We start from the raw sequence: 12,773 nt of genomic DNA, 5'->3' as shown, positions 1-12,773 counted from the left end.
AACCCATCGTATCAGCTTTGGCTGCCGAGGACCCAAGATATCAACAGTGAGTTGCTGAGGGATCAGCATTGGAACTCTCTCCAAGGCAAAGCTCATGACTATAGGCCCATATCCAAAAGTCTTTAGCCGTCCGTTCTTTGCCTTGGTCAGTTGGCTCTTCATATGAGCCGACACAGCTTCACACCAGTTGAAGATGGTGCCTTGGTAACAGTCAATTGCCATCCGCATTTGGGATCCGGAAGCAATGTGCAAAGCGGCCGCGCTTCAAATTCTGGTGACCGTGAACGCAATGACTTTGAGTTCCAGTAGAGTGATGTGTTTTATCTCTATGCCTTTTGAATGGTGAGCCCCACGTGTGCACCAATCCTCGCGGAGACTATCAAGGGATTGGCCACCCGGCCTAGTCCCCGCAAGACTGAGTTGCTCACCTCTGTTTGGCAAGCCAGTGAGAAAGTATACATCCGAGGGCTCTATCTCGAGCTGGTGCCCTCCTATGTAAAAGCATTGTTCTTGAACGTTCCATCGCTCAACCAACCATTCCAAGAATCTTACCTGGCCCCTCATGCCCGGTATGGTCCAATATTTGTATAATCCGCATGCTCTTAGGGCATCCAGAGAAGGTTGATGATTTATTGCAGCTTCATCTTCCTCTACATGCTCTCTTTCTCTCCAGTCTAACATGATTAATGCCCTGCATATCAAAAAGGCAATTAGAAATTGATTTGGGAATTTTTGGTGGTTTTTTGAGAGAGTTGGGGTTTTGAAATGCGCGTTTCTCAGAAGACGCACCCCGGCTTTGTAGCACAAGGCGCCCGGACGCAGCTGGCCTGAAGGCGGGCTGCGTCTTCCGACCGTTTTCCCGTATGAGAAAAAGTCGGGGGACGCAGGTCACCCGAAGGGCACCCGCGTCCGCCGAGAGGCGCATTCCAAAACCAAAACCCCCCCAAAAAATGAAACTAAGACCTAAAAATTAATTCTAAACGGATAGAAATGCAGAGTAGGATGTGTAAAATACCTGGATGAGACGGCGTTCGATTCCGACGGTCAGATTTTCCGCAGCGACCACGGGAAGTTTCTTGTCAAAAGCTCCTTTTTCAACCTCAACAGTGAAATAGTAAAAATGACATGGTAAAAGGTCTTTTTATAGGTTTTTTGGATGAATTAGTTCATTTTTTACCATGAAAAGATGTTTTTGAATGTATTTTTGCCTATTTTAAACAGGTATGAGTAATGTGTTGCTTTTGTGCAGGACAAAGGGATTTCGAGGGAAATTGTAAATTTTTCACAAACAAAAATATCAGAGTCATCTTTTAAGCCCTTTTCTGACTCCTAAAACATGAAAAGATCGCCGAGTGTTTCTTTTTCACTCATTAAAACGGAATTAAAAGACAGTCCCCTTTTAGCTCTTTTCTGACCGCAAAATCAGGAAAAGATTGCCGGGTTTTTGTCGTTTCGAACTCGATAAGGAAATAAAACGACGTGTCCTTGATCGCTTTTTACTTTTCAGGTCAACGACACTATTATGAAAGTACTCCTTGGTCGCAAGATCAAGCGGTTCCCCCAGGTATTATTTTATACTTTTTCGGGCTTGAGGGACACAACTTTACGAAAAAGTTCAACGTGGAGTTTCCTTTTGTTTTTTCAGACTCTCTAAAAATGAAAAACGCCGAGTTTCTCCTATACTGGGCTCGTTAAACTTTTACAGTAAAGGACCTGTTCAATTACAAACAGGAACGAACCACTCCTTCCTAGGGTTCGAATTTAAACTAGGTTGGACTCGTCCGAAGGATGAGCTTATAATCAAGCATATGTTATCCTCCTCAAGCTTGTTAAAAATAAAGAGGTACTTGCCAGAAATGGTGGGGGAAGAGAGAGAAGAATGAACCTGTTTGTCACCTTTTGTCTCAGAAGAAACTTTATTACCGCTCTTGAACACGACACTTTTCGTTCACCTGGGTTGGGAAATCTTTTACCTCACAGTTGACCAAACCACTTTGAAAGTCTTTAACCGGGTTCCGGGGATTAACTTTGAGTTATTCGTCACCAAGCCATCTGTTGTGTCGTTATGTGTTCAAGAGGTCTGCAAGAAAAACTTTCATCTGCAAAATACTTGTCATCCATTTGACCATCCCTGAGTCAGTCCTTACAGCAACATTTCTTCAACTTGAACAATGATTTCGTGTTGTGGGCTTGCCTGCAACGGGTTGCTTTCTATCGACATCGACACATTATCTAGAAAGATGACTTAGGAATCGACAGTACCTTGAAGTCTGCATGCATCAATGGCAGGTTTCTCGCCTTTGACGTCAGTTCACATCATTGACTTTCGATCAAAGGATTCCGTGAAGTGTTCGACATCAAAACATCTATTCACATTTCACTGGTTGTGCTTAGTACTTTGAGAACCATTGACATTACTGGTGGTTTCTCTCACGCTTGTTAACAGTTTGCATCATCGACTGGTAATCAAGTGGTTTCTAACATGTTCGACATCGAATCATTTAATCACATGGCTAGAATCGTACCAATTCGGGAAGTAGAAGTGAAGACCCTGGATCTAGTTTCTACCATCCAGGCTGCGAGGAGTTTTGTATTCATTATATATGTAGACTAATCATAAACAGATGGCTGCGTCCATACTGTGTCTACAAAAGTCTATAAAAATGATGTACTAAAGACTTTTGGATATGGGCCTATAGTCGTGAGCTTTGCCTTGAAGAGAGTTCCAATGCTGATCCCTCAGCAACTCACTGTTGATATCTTGGGTCCTCGGCAGCCAAAGCTGATACGATGGGTTGCGGTGATGGCCCGGCATCCTGACGAGGGCGCGACAGTAGTTCGATTCTCAGATAGTTACTTTCACTGGTTAGAGGACCAGGTTTTTTCGATACAGGACTTTCCTTATGCCGGAATGGATTTCAGAGGTGATCCGGACATGGTTCTTCCACAGGGAGAACAATGGGACGACAGAGGTACTTTTATTTTCACAAGTTTTCTAATTATGTATTTTTTTATTTTTCATATATATCGTCTCAAAATTAACAGTAAAATTTTCAAAATGCAGATGTTGGTCCACAGCGTCCAGCCAACCTCCGGCCTTTTGATAGACTACATCCAGCTGCACCGGTACCGGTCCCACAGGATGCGACACACGGAATTGGTCAAGGGTGCGGACACAGCTGACCTTCCTAGAAGTCTAAGACATTCTAATGACAAACAAGACAAAATGGAGTGATCTTTCTCTAAATACACCTTTTACAACATGAAAACTACAAGTGTTTAGGCTTACCTTATTCCAAAACGCTGTTGTTGTAGTTTGTCCTTGCCAATCCGGATGAGCTCCTCCTTCAAGTCAATTCCTGCAACCACAAACAATCAAACAATTACCAAGCACTTGCATTTCATATAATAAAACATATATTCAACATGCAGACCAAGGAACACATGAAATAACTCATTAACACAAGCTATTGAGAAAAATAAACCAGTTTGTATTAATAACGAAACAAAGAAACTCTTACAACCTGGCCTTGGTGTTGTGCAAGTTCCTCCCAGGGTCCATCAAGGGTTTTCCTCTACTTTGACAAAGCTCACCCACTTCCAAGTAGAATCAAGCAAAGACAATCTCTCCTCACAAAGGTTCTAATGGAAGACCTAAATCCTGCAGCATTTACCCAAAGAAAATGTATAGCTCCAACCTCCTCTCCCTCTGGCTCAATGTCTTTATTTATAGTGCTGTAAAGAGGTTATTCAGGTCCACTATCAATGGGATCATCCCCCTCTTTGGGTGGGATAGCTCCCTTATTGATGGGATAAGTTCCCCCTTAATAGAGATACATGAACCAACTGGAGGCGCATCCATTTCATCAAACCGACCTCTAGAATGTTCTAGAAGTAACCACAAGTAACTTTTTCAAGATAAAACTCGCGCATTTTGCCTTTTACAGAGGGACGCACCTGTCCCTTAACATACAGAGCGTCCATGGACGCAGATTTTGTGAACATGGTCAGCGTCCCCGCAGGTAAGGCTAGAGAGAACCTGCGACCCCAGAGATAAACATAGTTTTTACAAGACTTTCTCTCTTCTTTGAGTTTGAGATGGATAACAGAGGCATGAGACTTGCCTAAGAGGGTAGCATGACTGTTGATTTGAGCCATACTAACTGTAAGTAGTCAAGGTGACATTTTTTAGTGTAACAGATTGCCCCCTAAAGTGCGAAGCCTGGAATAGAGTAGGGTTTTGTAATTCTAGGAAGGGTGAAGCGCTTTATCATTTCAAGGATTGTCTTGTGGATGGCCTGGTTGGAACCTGCAATTTTCAACACAAAATACATGGATAAGATTATATCATCACTGAGGTAGGCATTCCCATACTCAGATTCAAAACTTTAACTAATGGACTAACTATTCTGATACAGGAATGATCTTGCAGTACATCATTTTTATAGACTTTTGTAGACACAGTATGGACGCAGCCATCTGTTTATGATTAGTCTACATAGATAATGAATACAAAACTCCTCGCAGCCTGGATGGTAGAAACTAGATCCAGGGTCTTCACTTCTACTTCCCGAATTGGTACGATTCTAGCCATGTGATTAAATGATTCGATGTCGAACATGTTAGAAACCACTTGATTACCAGTCGATGATGTAAACTGTTAACAAGCGTGAGAGAAACCACCAGTAATGTCAATGGTTCTCAAAGTACCAAGCACAACCCGTGAAATGTGAATAGATGTTTTGATGTCGAACACTTCACGGAATCCTTTGATCGAAAGTCAATGATGTAAACTGACGTCAAAGGCGAGAAACCTGCCATTGATGCATGCAGACTTCAAGGTACTGTCGATTCCTAAGTCATCTTTCTAGATAATGTGTCGATGTCGATAGAAAGCGACCCGTTGCAGGCAAGCCCGCAACACGAAATCATTGTTCAAGTTGAAGAAATGTTGCTGTAAGGACTGACTCAGGGATGGTCAAATGGATGACAAGTATTTTGCAGATGAAAGTTTTTCTTGCAGACCTCTTGAACACATAACGACACAACAGATGGCTTGGTGACGAATAACTCAAAGTTAATCCCCGGAACCCGGTTAAAGACTTTCAAAGTGGTTTGGTCAACTGTGAGGTAAAAGATTTCCCAACCCAGGTGAATGAAAAGTGTCGTGTTCAAGAGCGGTAATAAAGTTTCTTCTGAGACAAAAGGTGACAAACAGGTTCATTCTTCTCTCTTTTCCCCCACCATTTCTGGCAAGTACCTCTTTATTTTTAACAAGCTTGAGGAGGATAACATATGCTTGATTATAAGCTCATCCTTCGGACGAGTCCAACCTAGTTTAAATTCGAACCCTAGGAAGGAGTGGTTCGTTCCTGTTTGTAATTGAACAGGTCCTCTACTGTAAAAGTTTAACGAGCCCAGTATAGGAGAAACTCGGCGTTTTTCATTTTTAGAGAGTCTGAAAAAACTAAAGGAGACTCCACGTTGAACTTTTTCGTATATTTGTGTCCCTCAAGCCCGAAAAAGTATAAAATAATACCTGGGGGAACCGCTTGATCTTGCGACCAAGGAGTACTTTCATAATAGTGTCGTTGACCTGAAAAGTAAAAAGCGATCAAGGACACGTCGTTTTATTTCCTTATCGAGTTTGAAACGACAAAAACCCGGCAATCTTTTCCTGATTTTGCGGTCAGAAAAGAGCTAAAAGGGGACCGTCTTTTAATTCCGTTTTAACGAGTGTAAAAGAAACACTCGGCGATCTTTTCATGTTTTAGGAGTCAGAAAAGGGCTTAAAAGATGACTCTGATATTTTTGTTTGTGAAAAATTACAATTTCCCTCGAAATCCCTTTGTCCTGCACAAAAGCGACACATTACTCATACCTGTTTAAAATAGGCAAAAATACATCGAAAACATCTTTTCATGGTAAAAAATGAACTAATTCATCCAAAAAACCTATAAAAAGACCTTTTACCATGTCATTTTTACCGTTTCACTGTTGAGGTTGAAAAAGGAGCTTTTGACAAGAAACTTCCCGTGGTTGCTGCGGAAAATCTGACCGTCGGAATCGAACGCCGTCTCATCCAGGTATTTTACACATCCTACTCTGCATTTCTATCCGTTTAGAATCAATTTTTAGGTCTTAGTTTCATTTTTTGGGGGGTTTTGGTTTTGGAATGCGCCTCTCGGCGGACGCAGGTGCCCTTCGGGTGACCTGCGTCCCCCGACTTTTTCTCATACGGGAAAACGGTCGGAAGACGCAGCCCGCCTTCAGGCCAGCTGCGTCCGGGCGCCCTGTGCTACAAAGCCGGGGTGCGTCTTCCGAGAAACGCGCATTTCAAAACCCCAACTCTCTCAAAAAACCACCAAAAATTCCCAAATCAATTTCTAATTGCTATTTTTGATATGCAGGGCATTAATCATGTTAGACTGGAGAGAAAGAGAGCATGTAGAGGAAGATGAAGCTGCAATAAATCATCAACCTTCCCTGGATGCCCTAAGAGCATGCGGATTATACAAATATTGGACCATACCGGGCATGAGGGGCCAGGTAAGATTCTTGGAATGGCTGGTTGAGCGATGGAACGTTCAAGAACAATGCTTTTACATAGGAGGGCACCAGCTCGAGATAGAGCCCTCGGATGTATACTTTCTCACTGGCTTGCCAAACAGAGGTGAGCAACTCAGTCTTGCGGGGACTAGGCCGGGTGGCCAATCCCTTGATAGTCTCCGCGAGGATTGGTGCACACGTGGGGCTCACCATTCAAAAGGCATAGAGATAAAACACATCACTCTACCGGAACTCAAAGTCATAGCGTTCACGGTTACCAGAATTTGCGGCGCGGCCGCTTTACACATTGCTTCCGGATCCCAAATGCGGATGGCAATTGACTGTTACCAAGGCACCATTTTCAACTGGTGTGAAGCTGTGTCGGCTCATATGAAGAGCCAACTGACCAAGGCAAAGAACGGACGACTAAAGACTTTTGGATATGGGCCTATAGTCGTGAGCTTTGCCTTGGAGAGAGTTCCAATGCTGATCCCTCAGCAACTCACTGTTGATATCTTGGGTCCTCGGCAGCCAAAGCTGATACGATGGGTTGCGGTGATGGCCCGGCATCCTGACGAGGGCGCGACAGTAGTTCGATTCTCAGATAGTTACTTTGACTGGTTAGAGGGCCAGCTTTTTTGATACAGGACTTTCCGTATGCCGGAATGGATTTCAGAGGTGATCCGGACATGGTTCTTCCACAGGGAGAACAATGGGACGACAGAGGTACTTTTATTTTCACAAGTTTTCTAATTATGTATTTTTTTATTTTTCATATATATCGTCTCAAAACTAACAGTAAAATTTTCAAAATGCAGATGTTGGTCCACAGCGTCCAGCCAACCTCCGGCCTTATGATAGACTACATCCAGCTGCACCGGTACCGGCCCCACAGGATGCGACAGCAGAAGTACTAGCTGAGTTGGAGCATGATCTAGAGCGTCTCACGGCAGATATACCTGAGACTACTATGGACGACATTCCTATCAGGCTTCAGCGCTTCGTAGTCGCGGTCCCTGGACCGTTTAGGAGATTTTTGCGTAAGGTAGCCCGCGCAGTGGTGTCGTACAGAGAGCACCACCAGTGATTGACTAGTCACTTTTGTAGTCACATGTGACATTTTGACTTTTTGTACTATCATTTTGCCGATCATAAGGTGTTTTAAACCTATGATCGAAGACGATGTATATATTTTTTGACACACTTCTATCTATATATATCACTATTACCGGCTTATCTTGTTTAACATATGTGATGAAATGTTTTTAAATTTACTTGCATGATTATCGTAAATGTCTGTCCAACATTCGAGAAGCAATTGCATCTGCTAATGTATTCAAAGACCTTGGAATATGTTGATATTCAATGTAATCAAATTCACGTTCCAAGAGACGCACTCTCAAAAACAACCTTAATAACACAGGATTTCTAATGGCATAAACTCTATTAAGCTGTAATACAACAAGTTCAGAATCTAACCTCACTATCAAACGTCGAATTCCAAATGAAATAGATTCGGATAATAATTCAACCACTGCACTGTATTCTGCAATGTTATTCGTTGTTTGACCGAGGCTTACCCCATGCATAGAAACTAACTCGTCAGAGGGCGAATAGATAACCCAAGCTGCGGAAGAGATATTCCGTGTACTACGACAAGCACCATCAGCAAATCCAATGTATGTTTGGAGAGGCGTCGACATCTACAATATCAAGAGTAAAACCAAGATAAGCCAGAATAATGACGAAAAACCACACTCGCTAAGCTAAGCACACTGACTAAACTAACACACTTGCTAGCTAGAAAGGAAATCTAACCTATCTAAAAATTTCTCCATACCCATCATTTTAAGCATAATACCTCTTTAGGTAAAGTCCATTTCTGGGTTTACCCAAAGAGTCCCCATCAAAATCAACTAACTCATAAGCCCCTTTTGCTAGCTTTCGCTTTACAATGTAGGGCCCATGCCACATGGGAACGAATTTTCCGGCACCTAGCTTATCGTTAGCTTGATCATATAATAGTACTAGGTCTCCTTCCGAAAAACTTCGAGGGGTTACATTTTTATCGTACTGAGCTTTCATTCGTTTCGCGTGAGTCTCGATAGCTAAAGTAGCGTCACGTCGAGTCTCATCTAATTTAGCCAAGTATAATAACCGTTTCTCCTCTTCGGAAGTAGCTGGAAGTAATTCGACAGCCATTTGAAGTGATGGGATTTCGCATTCAATAGGTAACACAGCTTCTAAGCCATAAACTAGCTGGAAAGGGGTGAAACCTGTTGAATTTTTCACTGAAGTTCGATATGCCCATAGCGCCGAAAATAACATGTTATGCCAATTCGTTCGATGGATACCAATGATCCGTCGAATCATGATGACTAGAACTTTGTTGATTGACTCAACCAAACCGTTGGCTTGCGGATAATAAGGAGTAGAGCTATCGTGGCGCAAACCAAGCTGGCTTGTAAGCTCAGTCATCATGACGTTTCGAAAATGGCTTCCATGGTCAGTAATGATTGCTTGTGGGACACCAAACCTAGTTATGATATGATTGAATACGAAAACTGCAGCTGTCTTGCCGCTTGCGTCGAATGTAGGCATCGCCTCGGCCCATTTTGTAAAATAATCAACCGCGAGGATGATATACGCATGCCCCCCGGCCGAGTGAGGGTTACAAGTAATAAAGTCAATGCCCCATTTGGCGAATGGACCAGCGGCAATTATAGGGTGGAGAGGAGCAGGTGGAGCGCGCATCTTTCGATCAAACACTTGACAGTTGTGGCACTTCCTGACTGCAAGGATACAATCTTTAAACATAGACGGCCAGAAATAGCCAGCGCGCAACACCTTCTGAGCTGTGGCATACCCAGACATATGACCGCCACATGCTCCAGAGTGACAATCATTCAAAACTCTCTCAGCCTCTTCGTGAGTTAAACAACGTCGAAAAACTAAGTCTGCCCCCCGGCGATAAAGTGTATCTCCAATAATTCTGTATTGCTGGGATCGAAACCGAATTTTTCGACGTTCTTCCTTGGAAGCTTCAGGCCGAAAGGTTTGGGTTTGGAGATAGATGATTATATCCCCATACCACGGATCTAAAGTGCTAATAAGAAACAAAGATTCGTCCGCAATGGACTCCTCTGCCACAGTCTCTGTGTCAGCACTCGGGAAATCACACATCAATTCCGCAAAAACTAAAGATTTCTTAGACTTGGACTTCTCGAACTCCAAGTCGAACTCTTGCAGGATAACAATCCATTTAGAGTACTTGCCCCCTAGCAGTTGTTTTGTCAAAATATAAATCATAGGGTTGCAATCCGAAATAACTGTAGTTTTGCGGAGAAGAATGTAGTGACGAAAACGCTGGACAGCTTGAACGGCTGCCAGGGCCAATTTCTCCACATGCGAATATTTTAACTCAGTTGGATTTAAGGTTCTACTAAGATAATATATCACATGCTCTGCTTTGAATTCATCTTCTTGAACTAACACCATTCCAATGGTGGAATGCGAAGCTGCGAGGTATAAGAAGTAGTCCTGGTTGTAGTTGGGAGGATGCAATAACGGTGCATGGGTCAACGCGTGTTTTAATGCATCAAAAGATTGTTGGGCAATCTCGTCCCAAAAGAATTGTGCGTTCTGTTTCAACAACCGTGTAAAACCTTTAGTGACCTCGGCGTAGTTTGGGATGAATCGGCGTAAAAAGTTCGCTTTCCCTTGCAAACTTTGGAGTTGGCGCAAACTCGAAGGAGGAGGCAATTTGATGATAGCCTCGACTTTCGAGGGATCGACGCGAATGCCGGCTTTTGAAACAACAAATCCCAGCAATCGACCTGTTTCTATACAGAAAACACACTTGTGGGGATTCAACCGAATTCGATAATGCCTACACCTCATAAAGATTGCTCGTAGGTGGACAAGGTGATCAGCTCGATGTAAAGAATGAGCAGGCAAATCATCGAGATAGGGTTGCACAATGTGCTTGATGTCATGAAATGCATAAGACATCGCCCGTTGAAAAGTGGCCCCGGCATTCTTAAGCCCAAAAGGTAACTTGGAATAAGCAAATGTCCATGAAGGAAAACATTTCACTTCCGGCACAATCATCAATAATTTGATCGATATAAGGCGTAGGATAGTTGTCTTTTGGACAAGCTCGATTGATATCCCTATAGTCGATACAGATTCTTATTGTTCCTTGTTTTTTATTGACGGGAACAATATTCGATACCCAATCCGTTAACGGGATCGGATAAATGAAACCTGCTTTCAACAGCTTTTCGACTTCTGCTTTAATCGCAGCCGCTTTTCGAGGGTGAATCTGACGCAACCGTTGCCGAATGGGTTTAGCATCCGGGTAGGTTTTGATTTCATGAACAACAATGGCAGGATCAATTCCCGGCATTTCCTCGTAAGACCAGGCAAACACGTCGCGGAATTCTTGGAATAGGGCCTTGTAAGTTTGGATTTCTTCTTCAGTACATGCGGCACCTATATGAATGTTTCCTCGATTCCGGGCTTCACTGAAATATCAATGGGAATAGTACGAGAAATATTCCCTAAATTCAGCTCTGAATCAGAATGTTTCGTTGGATCCTGAGCGTCTTTGACATATTCAGCGGTAAAGATAGATGAAAAATCATTTTCAAATGCATCATCCTTAGGTAAAAACGAAGATCTGTGATGGAGATCTTCCCATGGTAGATCATCTACACTTAGGATTTCGCGAAGTTGTTCGTCAGATGACACTTCTTCGGGAAACGTTATCCGTTCTAAGGGTGAGGTGAAAAGTGACTCTTCACTGACCACATTCATTTGGTCGACTTCGGTTGAATGAAAATCGGTAAAAGACATAAGAGCTTCATAAGCAATTTCATACGGACTCAACGGCATAACATCACCGAGTGAGTCTAGCTCAGAGTCAGAGGGACAACCAAGGATCATCATAAATAATGTTTTCTGACGTGATCATATGAATTGTTGCAAACGAAGGGTCTGCATTGAGTGGAGGGAGAGGAAAAGTTCCCAGTAAACCGGAATCCTTAACTAAACCTACACCAATGTCCCTATAAGGGATTGTCGTTTTACCAACATGCTGGATACTTTCTGAAGAGGTTGGGTCGGATGAAAAGTATGTCAGCTGATCAATAGTCACGATCTTACCGTTATGTGGAAACTTAATGACTCTGAAGACCGATGAAACGACCGCTGTCATAGCATATGACCAACTTCGACCCAAAAGAAGGTTGTAGTCTAGAGGGGCATCAACCACTTCCACATCCAGACTAACGGTTTTACCTTCGACCCCTATAGGCAATTCTTGTAGAATACCAAACGGACGGAACCCACGGCCATCAAAGGCCTTAAGGATGGTGGGGGATTGGTTCAACGAAGGAGAACCAAGCGATCTCCAACATTGAATCGACATAATACACGTAGAAGCTCCCTCATCAATCACAGTCCGATGAATAGGCCTGTTTTTGACTATCACTGGAATTTGGAAAGCCATTTGATGGGGGAGACGTGGTGTACTATTTTCTAGATCAAAGATCATTAGGTTCGGGTCCTGAACATCGACAGCTCCGATAGCCGACAAAAGCAATTTTCGTTGCGCTGGACATGATTGCAGCACTTCGAGTGCCGACATTGCTGAAGGTGAAACAGCTAAGTCTTCAACAATGTTGTAATTCTGGGCTGCTCTCGCATGTGGATTGAAAGCAGACCTTCGAAGTACACCCTTGGCGGGCGGCTTAATCACTAAGTCTGGGTTAGGTTTTTCGATCTGTAGTGGATCGGAACCAGGAGCTGAGGTTGATGGGTTAGAGTGAGAAGATTCTGCTTCCTTACCATCAACAGGAGCCTTACTACCATAATCTTGCGATCGAGTCGCAATCCTGACATGAGACATCATCAAAATGGGTTCTTCACTGGCATTCGAAGAAGAACCTATCATCTTATTCTCCTGCTCTGGAAATGGATTTTTTAACACAGCAGGAGTGGGAGAACCTTTGACTATTTTCACTACCTCGGCCCGATGAGGGCAGTCTCTCGTAAAATGATCTTCTTCACAAATGAGACAAGGATATCGAGGTTTGCGCTTTTCGTCATTGGTTTCCGACTTTTCCGTTTTCTCCTTTGGAGCCTTGTCTGCTTTAGCCTTCTTCTTTCCTTTCTTCTTTCCACCGTTTTTTGATTTGGCCGTAGATGACTCTACAGCGTGA

Source organism: Pinus tabuliformis, chromosome 4_2, assembly GCF_031772625.1.
Source record: "Pinus tabuliformis cultivar Carrire ecotype Pingquan chromosome 4_2, CPIR1, whole genome shotgun sequence".
NCBI classification, from domain to species: domain Eukaryota; kingdom Viridiplantae; phylum Streptophyta; class Pinopsida; order Pinales; family Pinaceae; genus Pinus; species Pinus tabuliformis.
This window is presented reverse-complemented; position numbering follows the sequence as displayed.